This window comes from Portunus trituberculatus, chromosome 16, assembly GCF_017591435.1.
Source record: "Portunus trituberculatus isolate SZX2019 chromosome 16, ASM1759143v1, whole genome shotgun sequence".
Taxonomy (NCBI): Eukaryota; Metazoa; Arthropoda; class Malacostraca; order Decapoda; family Portunidae; genus Portunus; species Portunus trituberculatus.
In genome coordinates this window covers 1,904,144-1,920,359 of record NC_059270.1, presented here as the reverse complement: position 1 = coordinate 1,920,359, position 16,216 = coordinate 1,904,144, and positions in this window count along the sequence as shown.

Here is a 16,216-nt window from a genome sequence, read left to right as displayed (position 1 = left end):
TCCCACAGCGTCTACAATATATTGCTATATTTACATGAAAGGAGAAATACCTGACCTGTGTAATGACATTCGATTTGTGAGCCAGGTTGTTATATTTACCTAGATTCGGTATTATTATTATTATTATTATTATTATCATTATTATTATTATTATTACAACTACTACTACTACTACTACTACTACTACTACTACTACTACTACTACTACTACTACTACTACTACTACTACTGCAACTGCAACTACTATTATTATCATTATCATTCACTATTATGTGTGGGTGGAGTGTGAGTAATGCTCTCCGCTATGGTTACTTTCAATGTTCCCGCATCAGTTCTTTTAACGCGTCATTTTGGAGTATGAAGTGACGCACCGCCCGTTTGCTGCGTTCATATCAGAGCTATACCAAATAGACCTTGACCTTAGATATCAAGTGAACCCTGAATGTATGACTTTTGCTCTCTTTATAGTTGTAGTCTTTCAAAAGTTCTGCTTTACTATGTGTGGCGGAAAGAGGTTGAAAATCTGGTTTAATGGGAATGTGAACGCAGAAAATGCAGACGATTAATAATTTTTCACTTAATTATCAAACATTTCAAAAACCTTCTCTTGTGGTTATTGAAATAGGTCTGATGTCTATATAAAGGAGAGGAGACACCAATACATAGAACGTTCCTTTCTTCTGATCCCTATCAATCCAAATTTTCGCTTCACTTTTCTGTTCTATCACTGCTGGTGCTGGTGCTGCTGCTCTTCCTGGCGGCATCGCTTCCACGGACTGCATCGGTCGGCCGGCAGAGGAGAGTGATCCCTCCATTTCAGGGTCTGAAGACAGAGCGATTATCCCTCGCACTGGCCTCCTCGGGGATGCTCTTAATGTAATGAGGCGGCAGATTTACTGGGATTATAACCGGCTCCTGCTGCAAACAGATGCTGCAGACCCACGAGCAAACCACCCCACCCCACACAAGAGAAAGGAGTCTCGTGCCCAGCGACGTACACAAGAGGAAGGAGTTTTGTGCCCAGCGGCGTGGGTTGGTGAATTCCTTATATTATGTCAGGTAACAACAGCATGTGTCACAGGAAAAAAAAAATAACAATGATTTTCTGATTTAGTGATGAAAGTGCAACAGAGCATGCCGGAAAGCTTGACGGTGAGAAAAAATTGAGGTAACATCACAACTAATCAGTTTCCCTTGAACATGAAAACCATTAAATGAATATATACAGATACACGGACATACAGACAGTTAGATAAGCAATAGAAAGACAGACAGATTTCAGCTACACATGAATATACATAAATACATCAACAAACTAAAAAAATCACGAATTGTTTAAAAATATAGACAAACAGCTAAACATATAGAGACAAACGTAGTCACAAATAAAAAACATAAAAAAAAGACAGACGTTAACACATGTAGAGAGATAAACTGATATAAACAAAGAGACAAATGAAATACAGTTACAACCACCGTAAAGAATATATGTAAAGAGGTTATTCCAGCACCTGTTCATGCTTTACGTACATCGCAGTGATAGCTTAAAATTAGTGTGTGTGTGTGTGTGTGTGTCGCATCTCTGCCTGCATCTCCCACCCACGATATCCATGATGACCAAACTGGAATCCTGATGTATGCCTAGGGAAGCGAAATGGTCTCGGCTAATGCTACACAGACACGGGCGAGTGATGAACTGTTGGCTGCGAGATGGGTAGCGCGGCAATGCTTGGTGAGGACCTGCGTGTGTGTGGAAGTGTGGGTGTGCCAGGTTGCGTCACATGGAACCTGATAGGCGCACACGGAAAGGGAACAACTATCACATGCTTTAATGAGAAGATATTACATTATGTCCCCAAACCATAAAGCATCTGTGCTTCGCATACACCATTTCTAATAGAGATGTGTGTGTGTGTGTGTGTGTGTGTGTGTGTGTGTGTGTGTGTGTGTGTGTGTGTGTGTGTGTGTGTGTGTGAGAGAGAGAGAGAGAGAGAGAGAGAGAGAGAGAGAGAGAGAGAGAGAGAGAGAGAGAGAGAGAGAGAGAGAGAGAGAGAGAGAGAGAGAGAGAGAGAGAGAGAGAGAGAGAGAGAGAGAGAGAGAGAGAGAGAGAGAGATATATATATATATATATATATATATATATATATATATATATATATATATATATATATATATATATATATATATATACACACCGAGGTGGGTGAGGGCAGTGTTAAGGCAGGCCACAAACTCGAGGGTAACTTTTGTGTGGTGGATCAAAGGCTCCAGAAGCAGCTGCCAGAACTCTGTGAATGCCACACTCCAGCGCGCACCGAGACTCCCTCCACATTGACACAATGTCCGGTCATAAGTAATGAACATTGACGGTTACTGCGATTAATACAACATTCATCGGTGATTGCGCTTTATCCCTGGATAAAATTTGGAAATCAACTATTTTGGCATTGCTTCATAGAGGAAGAAATGACCAGTATTAAACTGCCGCTTCAGTGTCAGCGTCCTGGAAAATACAAAAAACAATCTTTAATTCAAATTGAGTTCCAACCAATGCCGTAAGAGAATTTCATGAAAATCAAAAGTCGAAAAATTTTGTGATACCAACAATAAAAGTGAGGGAAGGACGCACCGTCTATGGCGGTGACCGTCCAGGACACACCAGTCCGGCAGCAGCAGCAGCAGCAGCAGCAACAGGAGCAGCAGCCATGGGGGCTGGACTAGTGGGACACGGCAATACGCCACCAATGCACATTATACATATCATATGTATGCATTAATGTATGTATGAATGTTTATTCATGTATGGGTCTGTTGCGTAGGTACTCCACGCTAACTCTTTCCAATATGGTGCATTTTCCCCTCGGAGTGCATCCCCTCGGCACCGCGGCCCTGCCCCGCATCCCCTAAACGGTGCCTGGGTCGTAAAAGTCACACCTTTTAAAATACTTTATTCGTAGCTCTTGAAGTCGGTTTTTATTGCAATGTTAATGGGCTGAATATTAAGTGGCGCAACGGCCCGGCGTGGCCGGGAACGGGCGGCCCGCCGCCGTCCACGCCCGCCACACTTTTAGAGGTACAATGAGAGAGGGGTTGGAAAGAGTTAGAGAGGTTTGGGGAGAGTACTAGAGCACAGAGGGGAATTGGATAAGGGAGGACGGAAAAAGGGAAGTAAAAAGAGAGGTGGACAGAATTTAGAAGGAAGCTAAAGTGGAAGGGTGGAAGTGCCTTGTTAGCCTTTCCTGTGCCCTCTGTCTGCACGTTGAGGGAAAGCGTCGCACTTGGCCACTTAGATCCGTATCAAACTCCTCAAACTTATTTCTTCTGTCGAGTATTTTGACATAATAAACAAACACAAACTTAAAACTAAGAAAATGTCAAAAAAAAAAAAAATGAACACACGAACATTACTCTCTCTGTGTGTGTGTGTGTGTGTGTGTGTGTGTGTGTGTGTGTGTGTGTGTGTGTGTGTGTGTGTGTGTGTGTGTGTGTGTGTTCTATCGGAGCGTATCACCAAAGAAACTGTTTGTAATTAGTAGAAGCTACCTTACTTCTATATCTCACTTCGTTAAAAGAATAAAGTGGTGGTGGCGGAACGTGTTGCAATCACCGGCCTGCGGATCCCAGCAGGGTGGACGCCTCCCCTCTTGTGTGGGACGGGAGGCAATCAGAGGCCCGTCCCGACGATGCCGCACGTGGGCTGTTACTCACGGACTGGAGCCGCACACAACTGTCACACTGTAATGGTAATACGCACCGCTATCTAACTTCCACTACAACCAGAAACTGTAATAATGATGATGCTGTAATTAGCTATGCCATTAACTTACGTATGCAATCCTGTGTAATGTAATTCAAGTTTTCATGACTCATTTGTCACGATTCAAAGCTTCCATATGATTGGAGACTACTGTTTTTGTGCTACTGCAGGGAATCAAGCACGTTTGTTCTAGATTATTGATGGCGAGAAGGCGTGTGGGAGTGGTACAAGGGTGCTGGAACGACTCTCTGGGCGGCCCTCAAGCTGAGATGCTGCTGCTATAATGTTACTCTTGGCGGTTGAATCTCACGCTACTGTGCTTTATTTGCCAACTCTTCATGTTTCTCCTACCGCAAATAATGTGAACTGGTAATGGTGTATATACATGTTTGATTGATCTCTTTATTGATATGCATTGCCAGAGCTCACAAGTGCTAAAGCTTAGATGCAAAATAATTCAAGAGTTTACATTTCTTACACACACACACACACACACACACACACACACACACACACACACACACACACACACACACACACACACTAGATGATAACTAGAGCGAGGCACCACACCAAGACGAGAGCAGGGGTGTCTATTGCCTTCACGCTGTATAGAAAGAATACATGGAAAACTGGTGTTATTGTTCTGCTTTTCTTCACCATGGTTTTTCCAAATATGTCCAAATAAAATGCAGTAAATAACTATATCTTTTCACAAAATACGATGAGTAACCCATATATATATATATATATATATATATATATATATATATATATATATATATATATATATATATATATATATATATATATATATATATATATATATATATATATATATATATATATATATATATATATATTCTCTTTACTAACTAATCGTACTAGGCGAGTGTCTGCTTCACTAGCACTCTTCATTAAGTCCACCTTTATCTAGTATGAAGGCAATGAATGCTACGTTACTATTTCAGGGCAAAACCTTGACAGTTCATCTTCTCTTAATGACTTTTGGTATCTAGCCAAACGCATCTCCAATAATTTTTCTTCACCTTTATCTCCTCTACTTCATCAAGATGGACGCAGCGCCGTCTTCTCTATCTCGAAAACTGAATTTTTCTTTTATACCTTTCCTAATAACATTGCACAACGTGAATAGAGACTTGCTCCTGCTTTACCTTGATGTCTGATTAACAAATAAAAGAAAACCTTTGGAATAATGTTTCCTATGCCTTCTTTGGCACTAATCCTAGAAAGTCTCATAGTTTTGATGGCGTCGTGTCGTTGACCTAAAATGTCAAGTTTTTCCATCTACTGTCTATTAATATTCACCTTTCTTTCCTAGTCATGTTTACCTACATCCACTGTGCGTAGTAAAGGCGACTGCTTCTGTCCTTTATTCTTCTAGTTACTGTTTTGAAATCCTTTAAAAGCTTCCGATTCTATCCTCAACAGCAACATTCTTGAATCTCTTATCTGTTCACAAACTTCTTTGTAATTGACAGTATATATTCTATAAAGGAAGATCCAATGCCGATTTTGTTGTTGTAAATACATCAGATTTAAGTTTGACTGATTAGCAAAGTTAGTGGGTGAAAATAGCTTTTACGATCTTAACGCCCTCCCTCCCCTCCATATTCTCTCTCTCTCTCTCTCTCTCTCTCTCTCTCTCTCTCTCTCTCTCTCTCTCTCTCTGTTCATTTGTCTGTCTGTCTGTCTGTCTGTCTGTCTGTCTATCTGTCTGTCAGTGTGTGTGTGTGTGTGTGTGTGTGTGTGTGTGTGTGTGTGTGTGTGTGTGTGTGTGTGTGTGTGTGTGTGTGTGTGTGTGTCGTCATAATAGTGTCAACTAGAGATAATGCAAAGTGCGGAAGTAATTCTTATGTCAGCAGCACAGTGTTTGCGGTGCTGCTGCTACAGTAACCTGCACACACATTGCCCTGCCTCCGCACCATGTGATCTAAACACAAACACACACACACACACACACACACACACACACACACACACACACACACAACATCAAAGCTTTACTGAGGAAGGTGACGGAGATCAGCGATGGCACACCAAGGCCACGCCAGGGACGGCCACCAAGGATGCACTGAAGACAATATTCCACCAGATCAAAGGTATCAACTGACTGGTGCAGGATGGTTCCATGCTATCCCCAACACTGGTAAGCATGGTGTGGTTCCCGTGCACATGTCTGGTGTTGACACAAACTGAAATATTTCTTAATGCAGCGAGAGATCTCTTCAGTGTTGGAGGTAGAGGTTGGTAGACTGTTGTAGTATTTGTTTACCTTCATTACCATAATGCGGATCCCACTAATGGATCGTGTGGCGCTTCAACCCTGATAGATGGTTCAATAATTTAGGCCAACTCAAAGTTCCCTTTATCTTGCTTCTCCAGAAACAGCAAACACAATGTAAGCCAAATGCAGCAGAAGTGTACGCTGCACGTGGGCACCGGAAGGGCCAGCGGGTGGACTGTCGCGGGAGTTCAGCTTTAGCAGCACGGCTACAGGCGGCACAGCGCTGTGTGAAGAGGCGGTACTGTGGCCGCTTCATTAGTGTGGCGAGACTCGTCTCGGTAACGAGGCCAGAATCGACATCGTCATAATACACTGCACGTCTATTATATTCACACTAAAAATCACCCTAATTACATATATATATATATATATATATATATATATATATATATATATATATATATATATATATATATATATATATATATATATATATGAACCACTATAGTGTATCATATTTCGTGGGTTCCACTGATTTATATCCTGAGTCGGATGTAGAATATTTGGGCTGCTCTTCATCTATGCTGAAGCTCTTATTCTCGTTCCAGGAACTCAAACCGACCTGTCTGCTCACTATTGAAGGGGAAACATGCGGCCCAGCAACCCTTTACACACACACACACACACACACACACACACACACACACACACACACACACACACACACACACACACACACACACACACACACACACACACACACACACATGTATTTGTATAATGTTTGATTCATTCGGGAAACTAGTTTCATATTCATAATGTTCAGTTGACATTGCTGTACGTTGTGAGTGCACAGCGTCTTATCATGCAAGATCACTGAAAAGAATGTTATCCTATACTTTGATTTACCCATTTGCCTAAATTTCATTTCCATTTTTTTTTTTCTGAACAACTCGTTCAATAACTTTTTTTTTCTCTCTCTCTCTCTCTCTCTCTCTCTCTCTCTCTCTCTCTCTCTCTCTCTCTCTCCATCTCTGCTTTTTGCCTCTTCTCTTGATGGGCTACTCCCTCCATGCAGAGCCATTACATATATGCCTTTCTATCCACTTTTAAAACCTTCAAACTCTTGAAAGAGTCATCGTCAACAGTCTGTGTTATGTGACCTGAATGCATACTGTCTGTTACATAAGGGATGTACAATCTAACTCTTGTGTATTGATAAAGCTCTTCATTTGTTGAGAGATACTTCCTGAATTTCTTTAACCAGGACACCACTCAGTGCAGAGCAGGCTGGCTGGCTTCTGGTTCTCTGCTGCACCAGTCATGCCTTGCGGATAACAGAATTTGTCAATACGCAACAAGGACCCATTTCCAATATCAATACTTTCCACCCTTGACTCCATCGTCTGGTTGCTTTTGCGGGAAATGCAAAGGATATACAATCAAATTATTCAGGCTGTTCGTTACTTTTTTGCACCTGCATCTGATCAAAGCATTAAATTACAATCTCCACTGTACAATGTTTTTCACGCCCTGTGTGTGTTAATCGCCAGTCAAATCTCTCTATTTTATCATCATCGCAAAACCTCAATTGTGGACAGAAACACTGGATTTTGATGAATTACACGAGCTTTGAGAAAAAAATACCTACACTCTAAAAGAATAAAAAGAATAAAGGAAAAGAATCGGTAGGTTTTTACCAACTGACAACACCATTAAAGTGAATTATCTTCTTTGATAGTAGTTGGATCTCATAGAAGGAAAAGAATTCGTCCTTTTACTTCCAATCACTATCAGTTTAATACCACAGGAATGCGCGTGCACACCCACACCCTACCGCTCACCCACCCATACCCACCAAGCCCCGCACCCCACACACATTCATGATATCTCGGAGGTGGAGCCAAGAAGAGTTGTGGCGAAGGCAATCTCCCGCCTCCATGCAAGACCCGTCTCTTGTAGGACTTTTCTTCAGGTTGGAGAGAGCAAACAACTTGAGCAAGATGGACCCAATTGACTGGGAAGGCTTCAGTTCCCGTCCCACTCCACCTTAATCCCTCGCGAGCATTTGGCGTCTCAAGAGATTCTCCAAAGCCGAGTCCGGGAAACCTCGTGGGGAGACGTACCTCGGCCCCGCCAGGTGCATTAAGCCACCCGCCAGCCTTACCATGAGAGAGAGAGAGAGAGAGAGAGAGAGAGAGAGAGAGTGTGTGTGTGTGTGTGTGTTACATGGAAAAAAAAAAAAAACAGATTACAACAGAGATTGCAGTCCTTCCTGTATAAGTGACCTGATCTAGGATTACTGAGATGATAATGGAAGCAACAGTAAAGCAAAAGGATCTCTCCCCACCCTTCCACTCCCTCCACCATTTACCGAATAGGAAAACCGGTTGGCAATAAATACTTCACGGAGTTACAAAAGGAAAAAAAACAACAACAACAGGATAATTTACAAGAAAGAATAGAAATAGATGGAATGAGATCCTATTTTCTGAAGGCAAGGAAGTTTATCTCTTTTTTTTTATATCACATAGGCTTTTCACGGGAATTTATGGGTTAAAGGGGATACATTTTGAGGCACCTCCTATCTGAAAGCCCACCCGCTAGGAAACTATTGCCCCGAGTGAGGAAGCCCAATCTACACTCGGACCGTAGACAGGATTCGAACCTGTGCGCTTGGAGACCCCTCGGACCCCAAAGGACGCATGGTTCCACTGTACCACGGCGGCCTCTAAGAATTTAATAGTGTTAGTAGCGGATTGGAGGTAAAATATTTGTCAAGACGGTGTTTAAAAGTCTCTACGTTGTTTCAGTCTATTCCGTCTCGAGGAAAACCATTCCATAGATTAAATACACAGAGAAAAGAATAAAATCTGATTCATGAAATTTGCCAGGAATTTTGCAACCGTCAATTTGAACAGTCTGTTGTGCAATATTTACTGCAGTGCATGGTATCAATGTCTTTGATGATTTTAAACCTGTATTAAATCGCCTCTTAATCCTCTTTGTGACTACGGGGGAAAGATTTAATTTTGACACTCTTTACATGAGAGAGAGAGAGAGAGAGAGAGAGAGAGAGAGAGAGAGAGAGAGAGAGAGAGAGAGAGAGAGAGAGTGTGTGTGTGTGTGTGTGTGTGTGTGTGTGTGTGTGTGTGTGTGTGTGTGTGTGTGTGTGTGTGTGTGTGTGTGTGTGTTTAAGACAGCACATGCATGCATTTTCTAATTGATGAATATTGCTGTCCTAACTAACCCAACATAAAAGCTGCCCAATTCTAGTAAACAAACATGTGACCAGCGCAACCCAACATGACACTCCATGACAGACAGACAGACAGACAGACAGTCTCACCACCGCCTGCTCGCGTCCCGTTCCAACTCCTCTCCACACGCGCGCCGCCTCTGTTCCTGGACTGCAGGTCACTTTCACTACGATACGTATCGCCGAAATTTGTTCCCAAATTCAATTTGCACACGAGTTATTACATTTTCGGTGTTCGTTATGACGTTCGGAATACATAGAAAACGGAAAAAAATTCTTCAACACTATGTATTTTGATAATATTAGCATATATATACAATTCTGCGTAAGCGGATACGTGTGTGTGTGTGTGTGTGTGTGTGTGTGTGTGTGTGTGTGTGTGTGTGTGTGTGTGTGTGTGTGTGTGTGTGTCCCACTGCGTTATTCATAAATTGCATGTGCTTTACCCAGGAAGTGATGAGAGGCTGTGCTGCATCACGTGCAAATGTTTCTCCGTTGCTTGGATGTTTTCGCTTCCCTCTGAGAGAGAGCGTGAGTGCCTTAAAGACTTGCCAGGGCGGGGCTGCTCGCCACCAACCACTGCTAGCCAAACGCTTTGTTAGTTTAAGGAAGGGAGGACGTCTGCTTATGGCTGTGTAAAAACTTCTTATTTTCCGATCATGACCATTAATAACTGCATAACATCATGGGAAGATTACATTCCTCACTCATTACTTTCATATGGCTTAGTTAAAAAAGTTACAAAAATGGGAAGTAATTAAAAAAACTGAGATCGTAATGCAAAAGCAATTAAAAAAGCTAAGATCGTGACGCGTTACTTGTTATCGGGTTCAATCATCGCTTTGTTGTGCCCTTCATTCCGTGTTGCGAGCACTTGTTACAGCGGGTCGGCCTCTTATCAAATGAATGAATAAACAAATGAATAAACAAATCCTTTGAAAGTGAGAAGCCTTGCAAGAGTTGCTGAATGAAATTATTTGCAAATATAAACACAACTGGTAGTGTACTCGAACGCATTTTGATAGAACTAACACCGACACACACACACACACACACACACACACACACACAGACTTAGACAAAGGAGAATTTTCTTTTATGGAAACGAGAGAGAATTTTCACAATTCTCTTAGCAGCTCATTAGACAGCCAGCGTAGAGGCAGCCATTCCCGCCGCCTTTTTACCGGAACACCTGAGGAATGTTTCAGGTTTTTCCCAGACGTCAACATTTTGCAGCAACAGGAACTCTCCACTCGGGTCCTCGCAACTCACCTCATAAGCATTACATTTCCTCCAACACAGACATAAATGAGCTGCGCGAAAGATACATATATTTTTCTAAGTCAAGCATAAGAATGAAAACATTATAACACACACACACGCACACACACACACACACACACACACACACACCTAAGGCATTTATTTCTTGGAGACTTTGGCTTTCCTCTCCCTTCACTGAGCATCCTGGTGAGCTACTCTATAATTTTACTATCTTCCATGACCTACAGCTAGTAGTGCAACATCTTACTCGTATTCCTGACCGTCTTGGAGATATGAATAACAGTTTTTGCTTTTTCCTCATCTCTAATCTTTCAGTTTATGCTGCTCCGTTGGGCTTCTCCACTTACAATCTCATATCATTATCTTGTCCCATTTATCCAAGCCCTCCTCAGGATTATGTTAGTATGTCCTTATGCACTGCCCGTGCTCCGTTTTCTGTAAAACATTCTATTTATGGAATCAGTTTGGCTGGCTTGAGGTGACGTCACGTCTTCCCCTCAGTTCTCGCTCTCCGCCGTTTCAGGTGACACGCTCACCATACAGCCTCTTGTTTGCTCGGCTTTACCTGTTGTGTCTTGTGATACTATAAAATACACGTTCATAATGGACTCAGGTGTCTCCATGCTACCCCAGTTAAGGACAACTACCATAGGATCCCCAAAGAGGAGGTGCTTTTGGCGTTTTGTCTCTACTAATCGGTTATGCCTGACGAGATACTATTTTTATTTTTCCTTAGAATGACCACTGTTTCCGTGTTAGAGGCCCGTCTCTATGCTCAGATCGCCTAAGAGAGGATAAAGTGTCTGACATAAAACTCCCAGACCTTCACTGAGCTCAGCTACTTCCCATGTTACAAGTGATAGACAGGCAGCACGCAAACAGGTGCTTGAGCCTTCCACCACCTGTATATTTTTGCCCGGAATAATGGCAAATTTGTTCTCCAAGTAGCCGCAAACTTTTCATCAATAAAAAAGTTGAAATCTATCTAAACCCAATTCCCCTCATAACTTCTGACACTTCCTTAAAAATATATATCTAATAACTTTACTTCTTCACTTTTTTCTTCATTTCATTACTTCACACTGATGGCACCAAGGCCACCTCGACTATCTCTAAAGCTGAACTCTTCACTCAAACCTTTGCTCGAGTGATTCAAGGCCTGCTGTTTGGAATAGGTAGAGTAGGAAATACAATGCAATAATTTTCTTCTCTTTTTGCTTCTTTCCTTACAGCGTGGGAGGCAAGCTGAGCTCAGCTTGATTAACTAGAGTTTTTCATCGCTTTTTTCCTCCTCTCTTAAGTTGCAGAGTGGGAACAAAGCTGAGCTCAGCATTATTCCTGCTACTCACTGAGAGAAAAGGAAAGGACAGTTGCTGATATATATATATATATATATATATATATATATATATATATATATATATATATATATATATATATATATATATATAATTTAATAAATTATTCAGGAAGGCATAGAGTAAAATACAGACATATCGTTTTAAACATACGTTTATATCTACTATCATGTACGTACTTAATTTTCCAACACACGTAATAACAGTATTACCTAAGTTCCTGTGTTAGACAGCTGGTCACCGTGTTGGTAAGTACAGGCTACAGGAAGAAGTGCCAGTAGAACAGACGATCAGGCTAGCTTCACGTGTGTTGGAAACTGGACTTGGTTCAACTGTGTAGAATAGAAGAAAAATATAATGAAAAAAACACTCCGGAGTCTCATATAATCCTGTGAGCTTCTAAGTCAACAGAGATCAAGAAAGAGTGAGAGACCCGAAGACCTGAGCTGACTGTCACGAAACGGTGAGGAGGAACAGCACTGCTCCTTGCTCTTCACTACTTTCTCTCACCTCTGTTCTGTTCACCTGCCTAATGCAAGAGTCAACTGGTGTTTTCAGTCATTCACCCTTTTATCTAGTAAAATCTGGAACTCTAGTTCAGCTTCAGTTTTTCTTCCTTCCTATGACTTAACAGTTTCAAGATACTTATCCCTCAGATTCTATTTATTGTATTAGCCTTTTATTTAGGGAATGGCGCTGCAATGAACTTTTTTCTTTTCTAAATTTTGTCTTTATTCATCTCACATTGAAAAAAAACAAAAACAGATTCGCTCCTTCCATCATGGGCATCATCTTTAAAGGACTTCAGTGTAACCTATGTCACTGCTGCTTGACCCTAGAGCGTTTCGAGAGCGCTTCAACAGGGCTAGAACTTTCGTTTCCGTGCCACAGACTTTCTCTCTCTCTCTCTCTCTCTCTCTCTCTCTCTCTCTCTCTCTCTCTCTCTCTCTCTCTCTCTCCACCACAGGAACATATCATAAAAAAAGAGGAAAAAAGAAAATTTTCTGTTTAAGGCTTCAGCTCCACCTCTTTACGAGACAACACTTGGCGGTCGGTGCGCGCAGTTCCAGTCTCATACGTTTTAAACCACTTTCTCTGTCTCTGACTATGTAAACAGACAAAACACAGAGGCGGTAGTGCAGGAAAATAAAACTGTGCACACCATATCGTGAAAAAAAAAAGATGAATATGCATAGATAAATCAATCCCCTTGTCTCCCGCGGTCACTTCGAAGCACATCCATTCATGATATTCAACACACTGCCCACAACATGCACTTCAACGCACATCCCCAACATGCCCTTTACATCCACAATTAGCACTTCAAAGCACATTCACTCATGATATCCAACAGACTCGGAGTTGTGCGCTACAGAACATGCCCACAACATGCACTGGCGGCTGTAAGCAATCCAATCAATCGGAAATGCGTTGACGTACGAGTATAACACTAAGAGCCGTATTCAGAAACGCTTTGCTCTCTCACCACGACTATTTTCCAAGGCTCTAATTGAAGATATTCATGTTTTTAAGAGCATTTTTAAGGTTCTGGTGATGGATTAGCAAGATTTCCAGTTGACCATAAGGAGAAGCTGTCTTGATAACCCGGCTAGTTGTCTTTGGGAACTTGAGTGGCGTGGTGAGAGATCAAAGACAATTCTGAATATGTCTGTGAGTTTTAATCCGGCCTCCCTTGAACTGTTATAGTAGGATTTAGGAGTAGGAGGAGGAGGAGGAGGAGGAGGAGGAGGAGGAGGAGGAGGAGGAGGAGGAGAAGCAGGAGGAGCAGGAGGAGGAGGAGGAGTTTCATATTCATGTTTATTTTGTGTGTTTTGCTGTCCGAATGAGTGTGGCAATCTCAACTCTGGTCGGAGAAGAGTTGGCAAGCAGGGAAGCCGGAGAGAGCCGACACAACCACTAGGAAACCCTGAGTTGGCGCCTTCCTCTTGAAAATTCTCTCTCTCTCTCTCTCTCTCTCTCTCTCTCTCCAGGATGAGGGTAAAATAGCCAGTGAGGTGCTTTCCGAGTTGGGCGAAAGATGCTTAGTCGGTACAGCAAGACCTTCCAATCTCTCATTGACTCTAATTGTAGTGTAAGACTCCGGCACTTGCTCCGATAAGATGCTTACCTTCTATTTTGGTAACATTCATCAGTTTTCGCCACACAGTCCTGGTGAGGAGAGTGAATGTCATGTATGTCATTATTACACTCTTCTCTTGTGTCGCGCCTCACACTGATACACCTCTGGCTTTTATTTTTAACGAGTTGCATATAATGAAGAGGATACGATGAAGGAATGCGTATTGATTTTGCAGCAACAAATGTTCAAGTGCTGCATCTCAAAGACTCTTATTTCTAAAGATGAAACAGTACCAGTATTCTTTGAAGAGTTAACGCTCCAACCAGCGCCTCTGCTCGCATTACAAAAGGTCCTCGCTAACCTCTTAAAGTCAATGTGGCCTCGTACTCTTCACTAGCGTCTCTGCAGCGCCATGGTCTCCTTCATCTTTGCTGGTATACAAATATTTTCGCAGTGTTGGTATATCGTGGCTGTCTCTTCGCCGCAAGCCAGGCAACTATCAGCTCTAGTCTTCATCTCGATATATTCATTCTTTGACAGTTGACTCAGCGTCCTGGAAAGCCAGAGCAAATGACTAAAATATGCAAAACATGAACCTTTGCGGTCGTCTCAGAAAGGAATCATTTAACACCTTCACTTCTGGGACGCATTTATTTACTGAGTTTTTAATATGATTGGACGATTTTACCGACATTAGGAAAGGTCTATGGAGGTCAGTAGATTAATTTCCAGAGTCTTCACTATTGTAATCCTCACATAAGTTTCTGAAGCTGTATAAAATCGCCAAATAGCAAACAGAATGAATATGAAAACGTATCATGGTACTGAAGGGGTTAATATACCTTAGAGGTAATCTCTTCAATTATATCCTTGCAAAAGTGATCGCAATAAAAGTAAATGTTATAAAGCACAATTTATGACTGAAAACTTATGTAGCATATAGAAATATTCCACCAACAGAAGCTCGATCCTCCATTGTGCGTTTTGGAGAGGAAACAGCCACGCAGCTTATACCCTGTCAGTTTCCTTCAGTATCCGACCAAATGGCTACCGCTGCCTCGCTCTCATTGACCTGCCTTGTGAAAATAAGATTGAACATTATACATAAACCCGATGTCAGACTTGTAGCAGATGAATAAATTGATTGTCTCCTCACACTAGACAAGGACCAGCCACTCTTTAGTAAATCATTCAAGGTAAACTCTGTATTTCCAACTTCTTTTGACTCGAGGGAGGTTTCAGGACATTTGTTCCTATTCTTTGGCTAATTCTATCGGTTTTGTAAGGAGACTGGCAACTGAGTGGGCCTTTTTTCTGTATATTTTTTGTTTCCCTTGGTCATTTCTCCGTTCTTACTTGAAAAAACAAAACAAAAAATAGCAGTGATGAGCCGAGTGCTAGACAGTCTTGCTTCTAATCAGTATCTTTAAATTTCTTCTGACTTCCACTTCTCATTCGCACACACACACACACACACACACACACACACACACACACACACACACACACACTGAATCACTCCATCCTCAGACCAAGTATGTGCTCTTACAATCCCCACATTCCCTCACATACGAATAAAAACTGGAGTCACTACATAATTTATCTTTGGGATATTTCGCCGTTTCATCTGCTTCCTGTTTTAAGGTGAGGGAGTAAGGGGTGAAAAACGGCCAAAATATGCAGTGTCTGAGAAGGTTATTTCAGCCAAGCACCGGGTGAGCGGGGAGCGGGGAGCCTCGGCCGCCACCTCCGCCTCGTGCAGGAAGGAAAAAGGAGAATGGCAAGCAGCAACGAGTCCCATTTTCGCTGCACCACAAAAAACACGTGATGAAGTATGTGTGTGTGTGTGTGTGTGTGTGTGTGTGTGTGTGTGTGTGTGTGTGTGTGTGTGTGTGTGTGTGTGTGTGTGTGTGTGTGTGTGTGTGTGTGTGTCGGTGGTTGTGTGTTATCTATAATTCTTGCACTGAGCACACGCACAGTAAATCGTTTACTCACGTACCTGAAATCAATCACACTGGAATACACACACACACACACACACACACACACACACTCTCTCTCTCTCTCTCTGAAGTTGTTAGTAAAGTAAATAACAAACAAAAAGAAGGCCAATGATCCTAAAACTCCTTTCACATTTAAGTTAATTGTATTCCTTTTAAGAAAAATAAGACAAATGTACTGCATATGGGTGAACATTTACCTGGACCCCGGAGTATCGGAGCCTGTGTGC